The 14,970-nt window shown below is 48.9% G+C and overlaps 1 protein-coding gene across 25 annotated transcripts in view; it reads left to right on the top strand.

Moving 5' to 3' along the window:
* Positions 1-14,970, top strand: part of TACC2 (transforming acidic coiled-coil containing protein 2) — a 255,604-nt gene that overhangs the window by 147,254 nt on the left and 93,380 nt on the right. The window lies entirely within an intron of this gene.

Genomic DNA, 14,970 nt, shown 5'->3' with positions numbered 1-14,970 from the left:
GGGCTTGGTGGTCTCTGCCTCCTAGGTCTTGGGGTGAGCCGCATTTAGGATGGTAACAAGGCGGTGACCGTCTGGCCCTATGAGACCATGTCTTTCTGGCCCTTTGGGCCGTAGCCAATCTCAGGTTTACCCTTGCCCACCTGCTCCTCATGTCACCGTGGGAAGCATGGTGTGAGCGAGTGTGTTAGGGTTTTGCAGAGAAACAGAGCCAATACGATGGATGGATAGAGGGATGGATGATGTGTGTGTGTATTTATATGTGTATATATATGCAGAGAGAGGGATTTATTTTAAGGGATTGGCTCATGTGACTGTGGGAGCTAGCAAGTCTGAAATAATGCAGGGTAGGCTGGCAGGCTGGAGAGTAGGGAAGAGCTGATGTAGCAGAGCCTGAGGGCCATCTGCTGGCAGAATTCCCTTTTCCTTGGGGGAGGTCAGTCTTTTTCCTTTAAGGCCTTCAACTGATGGGATGAAGTCCACCCACATTATAGCAGGTAATCAGCTTGACTCAAAATCTACTGATTTAAATATTAATCTCATCTAAAAAATATCTCCACAGTGAAACTGAGACAGGTTGTATCAAATATCTGGGTTCAAAGGGCCAGCCAAGTTGACACATAAAGTGAATGATTAGAGCAAGTCTTTGGAACTCCTGTTTCCATACAAGCGGTTGGTTTTGATTATAAATCATTAAAGCCTCCTAAAGAGCATTCTTGGACAGTATTTTGTGGAAAGCCAAATGCACCTGGGTGTGCTGAGAACATCAGGCCTTGGTCCTCAGGGAGCTCCTGCTGGCTGGGAAGCATACAATGCTGAAAGCTAAGCCATGGTAGAGGGCAAGAATATAAGGGTTGCCCAAAGCGTAGACAACAGCTGCCAAAGCAGAGTGTCCGAAAGTAGTAGAGAAATCAGAGGAAGGGAACATCGCCGCATGCAGATGATACTCTAGAATACTGGGTAATAGTAGGGGGAGCCCAGAGCTGGACCAGAGTCTGCCTTATCTGGATGATGCCACCCAGACCATTAAACTCTTCTCTGTCCTGTATCTCCTGGCATCTCCCTGCAGCTCTGTTGGTCCTGAGTCCCAGATGGGCTTTCCATCCTTCAGATTGTTATGCATTTGTTCCACCCCTTTTGGATCCACTGCAGTGCCTGGTCTATACCATAATTCTTGGCCCAAGGGCAAGGAAATGTCTGGGAGGTCTGCTCTTCTGCTGATGAGATAGCACAAGCAGAGAGCAGGAACATCCCCAGGTGTTTGGGGAAACACCCTGGGTTTGCCTTGGACATAGTAGGTGCTCAACTAAAATGTGTTGGAGAAAGAAATACAATTACTCTTCTCAAATATTCTGCCCTTCAGTGTCTTATAAAGGTAAACATAAATCCACCATATGACCCAGCAATCTCACTTTTAGATATTTACCTATGAACAATAAAAATATATGTCTACCTAAAAACTTGTACGCATATAGTCTTCATAATTGCCCCAAATTTGAAGCAACCCAGGTATCTATCCACTGGTGAAAGGACCAACAAATTGTGGTATGTCTATGCCAAGGAATATTACCCATAAAAAGCAACAAGCTATTGATTCATGCAACTAAATTGATGAATTTCAATGTATTAGGCTAAGTGAGACAGGCCGGACTCAAAAGACGACCTTCTACATGATTCAGTCTAGATGAGATTCTGGAAAAGGAAAAACAATAGGGAATGGAAAACAGATCAGTGGGCACTGGGGGCTGGGATTTGTATTAACTACAAATGGGCATGAAGGGATCTTTGTGGGAGTGATGGAAATGTTCTGTAAACTTTGTGGAATTACATACCTAACAAGAGTGAATTTTGCTATTTTTTGGTATGTAAGTTATACCTCTTTTTTTTTTTTTTTTTTTTAAAAGAACTTATCCAAGGGCTAGAGTAGGTTTTTGATGAAATATAAAATAAATATTTCAACTTCCAGACCTTTTAAGCTGATGCAGTCTTAGGGTCAGAGAGCATCTCTGGTGCCTCCTGGCACCAGCAGACACAAGTGGTACCCATTTGCTCTCTGTTTTTCTTTCCAGAGGTCAGATGGGCTCACGGCTCTCAACCTGTCATAGAGGGCACACTGGGTGATCTCACCTTTAGCCCTGGAGCCCGCTGTGTGGGTTGCTTCTGAATCTCATTCCTTTACACATCTGAGTATTCAACAACATGAACTTGGGATTACCCTCGGCCAATCACTGTGCTAGGGACAGGACTCAGAGGTCCGGAAGACAGGCACCATCCTGCCCTCAAGGAGCATCCAGTGCTGGAAGATAGACACGGAACAATCAGTTACTGGGGAGAAGTGCAGCACCCTGGGTGGATGCGACGCACAACCTCACTTAGTCTGGGTAGCTGAGGATGGCTTCCCAGGGAAGCGACTGAGAGCTTAAGCTTTGTGGGTTTATGCGTGGGCTGGGCTGGGGGTTGCTGAAGATACTGAGAAGAGAATAGATATTGCTGGGGAGGAACAGTACGTGCATGAACCCTGAGGTCCATCTCAAAAAAAAAGTTATTGATATATTGATAACATCTTTATTATAATAACTGAAGTCTATAGTTGCTATGGTTTGAGTATTGGTCACTTCCAAAACTCATGCTGAAACGTAACCCCCAATATGGCAGTATTGAGAGGTGAGACCTTTAAGAGGTGATTGGCTTATGTGGCTCTGCAGTCATGAATGGGTTAATCCATTCATGAATTAATGGATTGCTGAGTTATCATGGGAGTGGGACTGGTGGCTTTATAAGAAGAGGAAAAAAGACCTGAGCTAGCGTACTCAGCCCCCTTGTTATAGGATGCCCTGAACCACCTCCAGACTCTGTAGAGCCCCACTAGCAAGAAGGCCCTCACCAGATGCAGCCCCTTGACCTTTGACTTCTCAGACTCCATAACTGTAAGAAAACAACTACTTTTCTTTATAAGTTACCCAGTTTCAGGTATTCTGCTATAAGCAACAGAAAGTGGACTAAGACAATAGTTTATTCATGTTTTCTTAGTTTTTCCCTAATGTCCTTTTTCTGTTTCAGGATCCCATCCAGGACACCACATTTCCATTTTGTTTCTGTAGGTGCCTCTTGGCTGTGGCAGTTTCTTCTTAGACTTGCCTTGTTTTTGATGACCTTGAAAGTTTTGAGTTCTGGTCAGGTATTTAGTAAGATGCCCACTATTGGAATTTGTCTGATGCTTTTCTCATGATTGGACTGGGCCTGTGGATTTTGGGAGGAATAACAGAGATCAAGTGTCATTTTCATCACATCCTATCAAGGGTACATACCATCAACATGACATATCACTGCTGACATTGACCTCAGTTGCTTGGCTGAGGTCATGTTTGTTGAGTGTCTCCACTGTAAAGTTACTTTTTTTTTTTTTTTTTTTCTGAGACAGAGTCTCACTCTGTCACCCGGGCAGGAGTGCAGTGGTGCAATCTTCATTCACTGCAACCTCCACCCCAGAGGCTCAAGCGATTCTCCTGCCTCAGCCGCCTGAGTAGCTGGGATTACAGGCTCCCGCCACCACGCCTGGATAATGTATTTTTAGTGGAGTCAAGGTTTCACCATGTTGGCTAGGCTGGTCTCAAACTCCTGACCTCAAGTGATCCGCCCGCCTCGGCCTCCCACAGTGCTGGGATTACAGGCGTGAGCCACTGCGCCCCACCAAGTTCCTTTTTTCCTCCCCTTTCTGTGCTGTAGTCTGTGGAAGGAAGTCACTATGTGCACACTTAAAGGGTGGAGAGTTGCGCTCCTCCTCTGTTAGGGCAGAACATCTACAGAGTTATTTAGAGTTTTTCTGTGCAGGAGATTTGTCTCTTCTCCTTCATTTATTTATTGATTCAATCATGTATTTATATCTGCGTGGACTCCTGGATATTCATTTTATTCTTTGGGTTATAATCCAACACTACATTATTTCATTGGTCCGATCATAGCAGCTTTGGTCATGGGCTCCGTGGGCTTTCTTTTAAGAGCGTCCAGAAGCCCCAAGGCAGTACAGTGATATGATCGGATCTGCATTGTTAAAGACCTGGCTAGCTGCCTGCCAAGACAGGAGTGGTTTCAGGATTGAGGCTCGCATTTCCTGGGGCTCCCTAACAGCTGTGGTTCCATCACCTTCAGTGTAATCTCCACCTCAACTCTCTCCACAGCTGCTTTCAACCATGGGGCCATGGCCTGGGTCCAGGGATCCAGTAAACCGTGTTTTTTTCCCTTTGGATGAGTTCCTGGAGGTTTTCAAAGCAAGTTTCAAAAATGTTAGCTTGAACATTTCATTTCACTGAAATGGAAGTCGTTATTCACCCAGCCTGAGCCAGAATTTTTTTTTTTTTTTTTAAGGCGGAGTTTCGCTCTTGTAGCCCAGGCTGGAGTGCAGTGGCGTGATCTCTTCTCACTGCAACTTCCACCACCCGGGTTCAAGCAATTCTCCTGCCTCAGCCTGCTGAGTAGCTGCGATTACAGGCACCCGCCACCACACCTGGCTAATTTTTGTATTTTTAGTAGAGATGGGGTTTCACCATGTTGGCCAGGCTGGTCTTGAACTCCTGACCTCAGGTGATCCGACCGCCTCAGCCTCCCAAACTGCTGGGATTGTAGGCGTGAGCCACCATGCCCAGCCCTGGGTCAGAATTTGAGGTCCTGGTTGGACTCCTGATTTGGAAATACGTCCTCCATGGGTTCCCATCTCTAGCCGGGCATCTCCTGTTGGAGCCAGTGCGCCTTCTGGGTGTTGTGCACAGGCAGCTGCAGTGCCCACCACGTCTGTGGCTTTGTCTTCTCTCTCTGGGCTTGGAGGGGAGCAGCGAGGCAGTGAGACCTGGTGGATTGACAAAGAAAGCCCAGGGCACATCTTATTACAGAATCGACAGATGCTCTGTTCTTGCAGACATGCTGGGTGACTTCCTGCTGCCTCTTCCTGCTTCTCACGGCTGCTGTGGAAACGATGACACAATCCCACATTTCCAGTGCAAATGGCTTTTCTCCAGGAGTTTTCACACTCCCCTGCCCCCACTCTCATTGGTAATCATTGGGCCTTGGGGAAAACAGATGTGACTTAGGGAGAAAAGCGAGGTTCTGGGAAGGAGAGAGAGCTTCAAGTCTCTGCCTCCCAACCCTGCCTGGGAGGGAGACCATTGCTGCAGTGACCACGATTCTGATGGGCCTTCCTTTCCCCTCCAGTGTAGCCTGAGGCCTTGTGGGGTCAGCAGGTCACCCTGACTTTTCCAGAGCTATCAGCTCTTTGGAGAGCAGTACGAGGCTGAAGTCAGGCGAGGGGTCTGATGATAAGAATTTGCAGGAATACAAGCTGAAAGCCCTAACCTCACCAAGGCAGCCACAGCTGACCTCTGGGGGCTTGTGGCAAAGAGCCTGCTGTGTTGGACATGAGCTGAGTGAGTGTGGGTGTGAGCCCACGCAAGCACCATCTCTGTTCAGAGTTGGCCTCTCACTCCCTACTGCGGACAGCTGTCCCCTAGGAATTGGTGACTTGGAAACCTGGCCAAGGGCTGTCTGGATAGACCCAGGAGAAACGGGATGGGAGAAGCCGCTGAGCTTCTTGCAGGGAGGAAGCTGGATCCCTGGTGCTGGGCAGGAGGCCCAGCAGACACCCCTTGAGAAAATGCTGCCCTGAGCTGCAGCCTGTGTCGGCTGCGGCCTTGGCTCTTCCGGCTTTCCTGTGAGGTGCCCCCACACTCCCGGCACCACCCGCCCTCGGCAGCCTGCCCCGAATTGCTCCCTTCCCTCTGTCAACACTTCTCCAAGACCCGAGAGTTCTTCCTGCGCAGGAGGGGAAGGGCAGAAACCTCCCCATTCCCTCCACCCGAGTTAGAGAAGTCAGCCCTTTGGAAAACCTGATGCATCTTCGCTCTGGAGCCAGTTCGCCAGCCCGCTCCCAGCCCGCTCCCCGGCGCGGCACTGTGCCTTGTAGGCGGGGTGCGGATGAGCCTCTTGACCTCACGAGGGAGAGGGGCTGGGTTGTTGGGCTGAGGGTCTCTGGGGATTAGATTCTGCGCTGACCAAACTGGGCCCTCGTGGCATCATTCCTTCGTTACGCAGGTCAAGTTTCCATTGTTCTTTTGCTTCTAAGGCCCACTGGGTCCAGGGCAGACAGCATAACTACCCTGAGCCACGTTACCGGCCGGTGAGACGCGCGGGGGCATCGGTGGTATCCCGGCGCCTGCTCAGTCTCCGTAATGTGAGCTGCAGCGGAGTGGGCGCTGGGCCCGCCGGCCGGCTTCAGCCTGAGGAGCAGGAGCAGAGGGCGTCAGTTAGACTGTGGCCTCCTCAGTCCTGTGGGCCCAGGTCTGCAGTTCTTTTCCGTCTTCTGGTAGGGGAGGGGAAGGAGAGCCGTCAGCAGCGGGGCTCCTTGGCCCTACTCTAGGGGCACAGCTGGGAGAAGCTGCAAAGCTTCAGCTTGTGACGCCATCTGGGCTGCAGTCCCACGGCCCCTAGAGCAGCTGGGAAGGGGATCCCGCCCCGAAGTGGGGCTCAGGGAGGAACATATGGGCAGGAGTCTGAGAGCGCGGCTGGACACGCTCAGCACAGCACTGCTGGGTGGAAGGTTCCAAGGCAGTGTGGGGTCCCTTCTTGCCCTGAATAGGGGCAGCTGAGGCCAGGAGCCCACCCTCCTCCCCCAGCACGGCTGCCCAGGGACGGCCCTCGGCTGCCACCTGATGGTTTAGGTGCTTGCACTCCAGGAGGCTGCGTTCCTTCCAAGCCAAATGCGTACTCTCGAGCCCTCAGACCCAGTGGAGGTGCAGAAAGAGGGGTGACCAGGAGACGGCCGGTCACAGAGTGCCCCAAAGGAGGTAGAGAAATAGACCCCCCAACCAAGGGACACAGGGCCCAGGGAGGTGGGGTGGGGTGGGATATGGTACGAGCATGTGTGGCTCGGGACTCCACCTTGCCGGAGTGCCGCCCCGTGTTGATGAGTCAGTTTCTTTAACACTTGGCTGGCAGGAGAAGGCCCTGCTGAGCACTGGAGTCTGGGTGGAGTCATGCAGTATTCCTCGGTCCTCTCTTCTGCTTTGTTTGCATTTTTTTGATCCTGCCAGCCAGCGTCTCAGCAGATACATCCCGGTTGATTCTGTGCCACGGACTCTTCAGAATGTGGCGCAGGGGAAGGAGCATGAAGTTGGAAAGACATGCCTATTTACCAGCTGTGTGATGTGGCGTAAGTTACTTGACTACTCTGAGCCTTGGTTTACCCATCTTTAAGGTGGGGCTAGTGGTACCCACCTCTTGGGGGTTATTGTGAGTAGTAAATATACATGAAGAATGTAGCTCAGTGTTTGACAAGTAGGAGGCACTGAATTCACATTCCCCCTGCTCCCAGCAGTGATGGGGAAAAGGAAGCAGACAGACAGCTGTTCTGGAAACAGAAAAATACAACATGATAAACTTAGCATAATACAACATGATAAACTCTCCAACAGAGCTGAGAACAAAAGACCTCAAGAGAAGGGAGCACCTGACTCTGCCTGGAGAAGTTGGGAGGGCTTCCCAGAGGAGGCAGCATCACCACTGAGTTTTACAACATGACTAGGTGTTTGCTGAGAGTAAAGAAGGGCAAAAGTGCTTCAGGGAAGAGGAACCAAATGTGCCAAAGCTTGGGGTGTGGCGAGGCCCGGCAGATTCAGGCAACAGGTCAGGGAGGAACTGAAGGGACTGGAGGGAGGTACAGCAGTCTCGGACAGAGCAGCAGGGTGAACAGCCAAGGTGGCCATAGTCCTCAGATTTAGAGGGGCCTGCAGCTGGACTGGGGAGTTTGCTGGTGCCCAAGAAGTGCAAAGAAACATGTCTTCTCTTTTCAAGCAGGGGAAAGTCAGGGTGGAATTTACTTTGGGGAAATACCTCTGGTGGTGAGGAGGAGGGTGGGTGCAGGAGAGGCCAGAGGTCAGAGGGCCTTGTGGAAGTTGTTACTGTGGTCCAGGTGGGAGACAGTGGTGGCCTGAATTAAAGCAGTGGCCATGGGGATGGAGGGCACCTGGGTCTGTCTTTGTGCCTTGCATTCATCCATTCACCAACATTGATTGAGCATTTGCTCTGTGCGAGGTTGAAGGCAGGTGCTGGGGATACAGTGGTGACCCTGCAGTGTGGGCCACACTATGTCTGAGGGTGACACTGCAGAGATGACTACTCCCAGGCTGGTCTGTGGCTGGGCAGGGGCTCGGTGGGACAAGTTGCCCAGGGCTTCGGGCTTGGCACCAGCATTTCTTCCCCTTACTGCCCAAGGCTGGGGCCCAGGGCGAGGGGTGTAATTCCCCATGTGGTTCCACCAAACATGGAGACCTTGGAGTATTCTCCTGGGCTAAGAGGCAAGGGATGGTGGCTCTTTGGGGATGACTTGCCCACCTTGTGCCCCACCTTGGTGTCCCTGCTCCCATCTCTGTCTAAATACTATCTCACTGAGCATCATTTCCTGGCTTTGCAGAAAGAATTACAGGGTCCTGCCTGCCTTTCTTGGGTTTAGATAATGGGGCTGAAAGCCGATGAACAAAATCAGAATGATTTCTTAAAGAGCGATGGAAGATCAAAGAACAACAACAAAAAGAAATAAGCAAACAAAAATGAAAGGGGGAAGTCTTCCAGGTTGGAGGACCTGCAGCCTGGCCAGAGTGGCTTTGCTGAAACCACAGGGAGAAGCTTAACATTGTGGCCAGTACACACGTACTAACCCCATGTGTGTCCATGATTGACATGGAACGTCCCTTACTTGGTGGGCTGCAGTGATACTCTATTCCATTCCATAAACGCGTGTTGACACGGCTGACTTGATGATATGATTCCCTGGTGCATTGTCCCTGCTTCATTTCCAAGAGGAGGCAGCTTGTCCCGAGGTTGGCACGTGGTACCTGCAGTGCCTCTGCCAACACAGCCTGAGACATCTGTCCAGACTGACGTAGTTGGTGAAGTGGGCTGAGCCATCCTGCATCCTCACTCTCTGTGGCCGGAACACTGACTGTTGCAGCGCTGTTTGGCAGGACTCAGGGTGGGAGCTGGGACCTTGTGGAGAAAGGATGGAGAGCAACGTAATAGGCTCTGGCTGGGATTGGGTTTCAGGTTCTCCCTGGAGCATCACAGAGTGGCTGTAGTTTTCTTACTTCCTTTTTGTGATGACCTCTGGCCTTTATTGAGTACTTTCTATGTACCAGGCACTGAGAGCCATGCATTTGATATATATTTCTTTCTTTTTTTTTTTTTGAGACGGAGTCTCACTTGCTCTGTCTCCCAGGCTGGAGTGCAGTGGTGTGATCTTGGCTTACTGCAGCCTCTGCCTCCTGGGTTCAGGCGATTCTCCTGCTTCAGCATCTTGAGTAGGTGGGATTACAGGTGTAGGTCACCACGCCTGGCTCATTTTGTATTTTTAGTAAAGACAGAGTTTCACCATGTTGGCCTAGCTGGTCTCAAACTCCTGACATTAGGTGGTCCTCCCACCTCCCAAAGTGCTGGGATTACAGGCATGAGCCATAGCGCCTGGCCCGATACATATTTCATCTCATTTAATGTGTGTAACAGCCCTGTCAGGGAGATATTCTTACTGTGCCCATTTTATAGATGGGACAACTGAAGCCCAGCAAAGTCAGAACACTGGCTGAGGTCCCAAGCTCTGAGGCCAAAGCTGTGGCGGGAACCATTTGGGTTGGGTCCTCTCATATCTGTGGACTCCTCCAGGGAGCCCTCCAGCCTCTAACTCCTCTGCCTGATTGAAGACCTCGGGCCTGGGGTCTCAGAGATGCTGTGAGAGTCAGTGAAGCAGGGACACCAAGTCCTCCTTGGGCCAACGTGATTTCTTGTTTTTTCACAAAACAGCCACAACAGCAGCCACAGCTAAACATGTATTGAGCACTTGTTGTATGCCTGGCACTGCAGTACCTCGGGCTTTTTCACATATTATCTCATTTAAACCTTGCAACCTCCATGTCATGGAAGAGGAACTGTTATTATTTTCATTGCACAGATGAGAAAACGGAAGTACAGAGGCCTAATAACTTGTCAGGGTCAGCTTAAGGATGCCAGTGAGTGAAAAATGTCCCTTGCTTTCTATTCATCTTTTTGACCTAAGTGGCTGAGGAAGAGAGTTTAATTCAAACCTTATTGCCGAGCACCCAACCTGTCTTCCTCCCCCTGGCCCCCCAGTCATAAAAACAAACAAGATCCGCCGCTAGGGAGATTGTTGAGGTCAGGGAGACTGGGGAACCGGCTCTGGGCTCTGCATGTGGTACTTGGGGTCTCTTTGCAGCCCTGGAAGGGCTCATCCTAGGGAGGACCTCCTTGAGTTGCCTTCAGCCCTGGCCTCAGCTGGAAACAGTTTGGATGGTTGCCTTTCTCCTGTGTGTCTGCAAGTACAGCTCTGTCTACCCATTTCTCCATTCATACCCCCATAGTTATTGAGGGCTTCCAAGGGCCTGATGCCGGGCCAGGCTCCCTCTTGGAGCCAAACTTGCTGCTGCTAGGACAAAGGAGCCGTCACATACTGGGGCATGGCTGTGTATAAAGTGGGTTTAAGATCATAGGTACAGGTAGGTTCTGAGGCAGGCAGTCACTGCACAGGGGAAATGCTTATGCGAAGTAGCAACCCTTCATGTCTTCCTGGTGTAATAGTTTAAAGAGATGCAGAAAAATATGTAAATATGCCATGCATTTATTTTTTGCCAAACTGATGCCTAATAGCGTCTGCAAGCTATTAGAAAACCTTGTCATGCCTGTGTCCTGCTCTCTCTCACAACAATTCCTCAGCTCAGCAAAGATGAAGCAGGAATTTGGTCAGTCTGTTGTCACAGGAAGATTTTCTTCCCAGGTACACATCAACTGCTAAAGATCTGAGAATTTAGGAAAAACAATCTCTTATCTTCAGACACAATTATATATTAATTGCAGCTGGCCACAGTTAGGCAGGATGTAGAGGGAATTATACCGACAGGGCCTCTCAGATGGTTATGGAAAAAGGGAAATATTTTTAGGGCTTGCTAACACACATGCAGGCGCACACACACCCACCCACGCGGACACGCTCATTCACTTACTCTGCCCACGGACTTTATGCTATCAATAGATGCTCATGGATGCTATTTCTGTCCTGGCTTTCTGGATTTCTGTTCCTTCATGGAGCCTTGAGTCAGCAGTTCTGATCCTCAGCGCCTGGTTTTTGCTGCCTGGCTCACAAGTAGGGCAGCCCTATGCCAGGTCTGTCTCGACTGCTGCCGGCAGGCGTGGGAAGAAATTTACCCCAGATGCTGCAAATTCACCCCAGGGCAGTCACAGGTAGCGGCTGTCTCTGCTCAAAATGAGGGAAGGACGGAGAGGCGTGGAGATTCTGCATTTGCTTTCTGTACTTTCATCTTGGAAGCATCTCCACCACTGGGCCACTGAGGGGAGCCCCTCCCACCACAGAGGCGCAGATCCGCCCTTCCCAACCTGCTTCTCCAGTCTGGACTCAGAAACCAGCTTTGCTGTTGATTTTGGCAGCTGGGAGACCCCGTCTCTGTTTACACCCAAATGTTTTCCTTAAAAGGCCTTTAAATTCCTAGTACAAAGTAGCCTCTAAAACCAGTGACTTTAAACTGTAGAGGAACTCAGTGGATTAACACATCAACATTCAAACCAAATGCAATATTAAGCCTCTTTAAACAAGAACCAGAATATTTTTGTGGTGCTTACTGAATTTTCTGTTCTTCCTGGAAATAGTTTCCCGAGAAGAAAGATGTATACCACTGGTTATGTTTTTGATCCTAGACAGATGTAGTCACCTGGCTTAGGTGAGAGTGTTGGCTCTATCTTCCCAGGTTTAGAATGGAACTGGGCTTTACTTCGAAGTAGTAGCCTGAACTTTAGAGGTTGAGATTTTATTTGGCCACGTGTCTGCTGTGGGCCACCCTCTTGATTTTCGCCTGTGATCTTAAACCCAGTTTATAAAGGTAGTTACAGGAAGGACATCTGGTTTTCTGAAGGAAACTGTTAACTGAGAAAGGCCACTTAAAATGAGTCCGCTTAATAAATCAAAAGTTTTATGGTAATAGTGGGAAAAACTTTTTTTTCATTTTGTTTTTGAGACGGAGTCTCAGTCTGTCACCCAGGCTGGAGTACAGTGGTGCAATCTCGGCTCACTGCAAGCTCCGCCTCCCGGGTTCACGCCATTCTCCTGCCTCAGCCTCCCGAGTAGCTGGGACTACAGGCGCCCGCCACCTCGCCCGACTAATTTTTTGTATTTTCAGTAGAGACGGGGTTTCACCATGTTAGCCAGGATGGTCTCGATCTCCTGACCTCGTGATCTACCCACCTTGGCCTCCCAAAGTGCTGGGATTACAGGCGTGAGCCACTGTGCCCAGCCAGTAGTACAAAAAACGTTTTTAAGACTTCACTCTGAAAAGAAATGAAAAATTATGAAAATGATTTTATTTTCTATTTAACAAAATGTAGATTTTAATGGTAACCACATGTTAATGCTTAGAATGAACAAAGGATTTGGGCAGATGTTTTGTTTTTGTTTTTGTTTTTTTTTTGCCAGATTTTCAATGCTGCATATTCTTCACTTCACACCTGACTTCAGCTTAAGCAACAGGGTCACTCTTTCATAAACAGTTCTGAGTTTCTTTCATCTTCACGCTCTCTCTTTGAAGCCACCTTCTGTCCTCATCCTGGCTGAGTTTCTCTTCTTCAGTTGCTCACAGGTCTGACTGTGCCAGCTGCCCTTTCTCATAGCTTTGGGGTAGGTTTTGAGCAATTCTCTGGTGTCACTTTAATTGACTCCATGACATCCTCCTCCTTCTTCCAGGTTTGCAGTTTTGCTTTCTGGTTGTTGGCACTGTATATTTGCTCCTTCAATCAGCAAGACACTGCCAAAGACCAGACTTGTGAGGACATGACTGGGTGCAGTGTCTCACGTCTGTAGTCCCAGCACTTTGGGAGGAGAAGGTGGGTGGATCACTTGAGCCCAGGAGTTCAAGACCAGCTTAAGCAACATAGTGAGACCACATCTCTACAAAAATTACAAAAAATTAGCCAGGCATGGTGGCACATGCCTGTGGTCCCAGGTACTCAGGAAACTAAGGTGGGAGGATCGCTTGAGCCCAGGAGGTTGAGGCTGCAGTGAGCTGAGATTGTGCCATCGTACTCCAGCCTGGGTGACAGAGTGAGACCCTGTCTCAAATAAAATACAGTAAAATAGACTTGTGAAGACAGGAGGAGCATGTGAGGGAGGATCAAGTCTATAAATGGTTACTTTGTTGATGATGTTGTCCTAACGCTGCCCTTTGTGTTCTCTTATGTAACCTTGTTAGCATGGAAACTTGAGTGGTGGGGACCCTTAGTGTAGGATGGGGGGACTAGAAACGCATCCTGGGAACTTTGTAGTTTTTGGATTTTGTTGATTGCCAGGAGAGCTGAGGAGCCCCTGCCGTGCTTGCTGACATAGCTATATGGAAGAATATTGTATTGGTGGGAGGATATTGTTGAAGGCATCAGCCATCATATACGTACAGTCACCTGGTGAAGGGCTTGTGGGAGAATGCGTGTTCAGAAAGTCACAACAGAAGCTGCTCATCTGTGGGATGGTCTTTTTTTTGTTTTTTTAACCTGTCGGATTTTGTGAATCATGTAACTGGTCATAGTTGTTGCCCTTTTTGCTTTGGCTGTTGGGAAACTTAGAGCCAGACTCCTACCCCACTCCTGCAAGAGCTTACGTCAGTACTTCCAGGCTCACCTCACTCCCTCTGGCTTTTACCCACCTTTTCTTCCTGTATTTTCTTTGTTCTCTTGAATTGTGAGCTTAAGTCCTTTTTGACATTAGGTAGGGTATATTCTCTCAAAAGCTACCTCATGAGTGTCTCCTACGATTTCCATCTCAAAAGAGTGGAAATATCAAGCCAGCAATGGCGTGTTTAAGAAAAAGAGGGCTGAATTAATTTGGTAAAGAAAGGAAGATTTTGAGAACCTTATTCAGTCTTTTTGAACATAGTATTTGTGTTACTGATTTTTTTTTTTCCATATGTGATGAGAATTCTTAATGCTAACAACTTTTGTATAGCCCTGAGATTTTGGGGACTGGCCTCCCTCCCTCCTTCCCTTCTTTCTTCCTTCCTTCCTATAGATATCAAAGATTACAAATATATTCTGAATTCTTAATTTAAAAATAAAAGTGAATCTCAACTGGCTGCGAGATTACAGGTGGCTCACACTTGCAATCCCAGCACTTTGGGAGGCTGAGGCGGGCGGATCACTTGAGGCCAGGAGTTCAAGACCAGCCTGGGCAACATGGAGAAACCCTGTCTCTACTAAAAATTACAAAAATTAGCCGGGCGTGGTGGCATGCACCTGTGGTCCCAGTTACTTGGGAGGCTGAGGCAGGAGAATTGTTTGAACCCAGAAGGCCGAGGTTGCAGTGAGCTGAAATTGTGCCACTGTACTCCAGCCTGAGCGACGGGGCAAGACTCTGTCTCAAAAAAAACCCAAAAAACAAAAGTGAGTCTCATTTCTCTTTACTGTCTTCTTTTCTAGCACATTTGGGTTACCTCCCTGGGTCTAATAGTAAAATTCCCAGTCCTCTCCCTCTGTCATAACTGAATCGACAGAGTTTTTCCCCCTGAAGACTCGCCTGTAGAGCTGTCCTTGCTTGTGAAGAACTCTGAAAGGTCCCAGGTGTAAATATGGTGAGAGTAGTAGAAAGAGATGCCGTAAATAGATCAGCCTTTTGCAAGGAGAGAACAAGAGAACCTGCTGGAAAAGATGGGGCTTCACTGAAACTTATGCTTAGGCCCAAGAAACCACTCAGATTCCCAAAGGTGAGCATGTGAGATTTCATGCTGGCCTGTAAGAGGTTAACAGCATATCTGTACCGCTGCAAAGAAACGAACGCAACCATCTTCTGCCTTTTCTCTATTCGTCATAAGACAGAGTTTTGCCAGGACCTTCTCCCCGTCCTCTGAGGTCTCGTGCAGCATGTGTTTATGG

Source organism: Papio anubis, chromosome 11 (assembly GCF_008728515.1).
Source record: "Papio anubis isolate 15944 chromosome 11, Panubis1.0, whole genome shotgun sequence".
Classification (NCBI taxonomy): Eukaryota; Metazoa; Chordata; class Mammalia; order Primates; family Cercopithecidae; genus Papio; species Papio anubis.
This window is presented reverse-complemented; position numbering and strand designations above follow the sequence as displayed.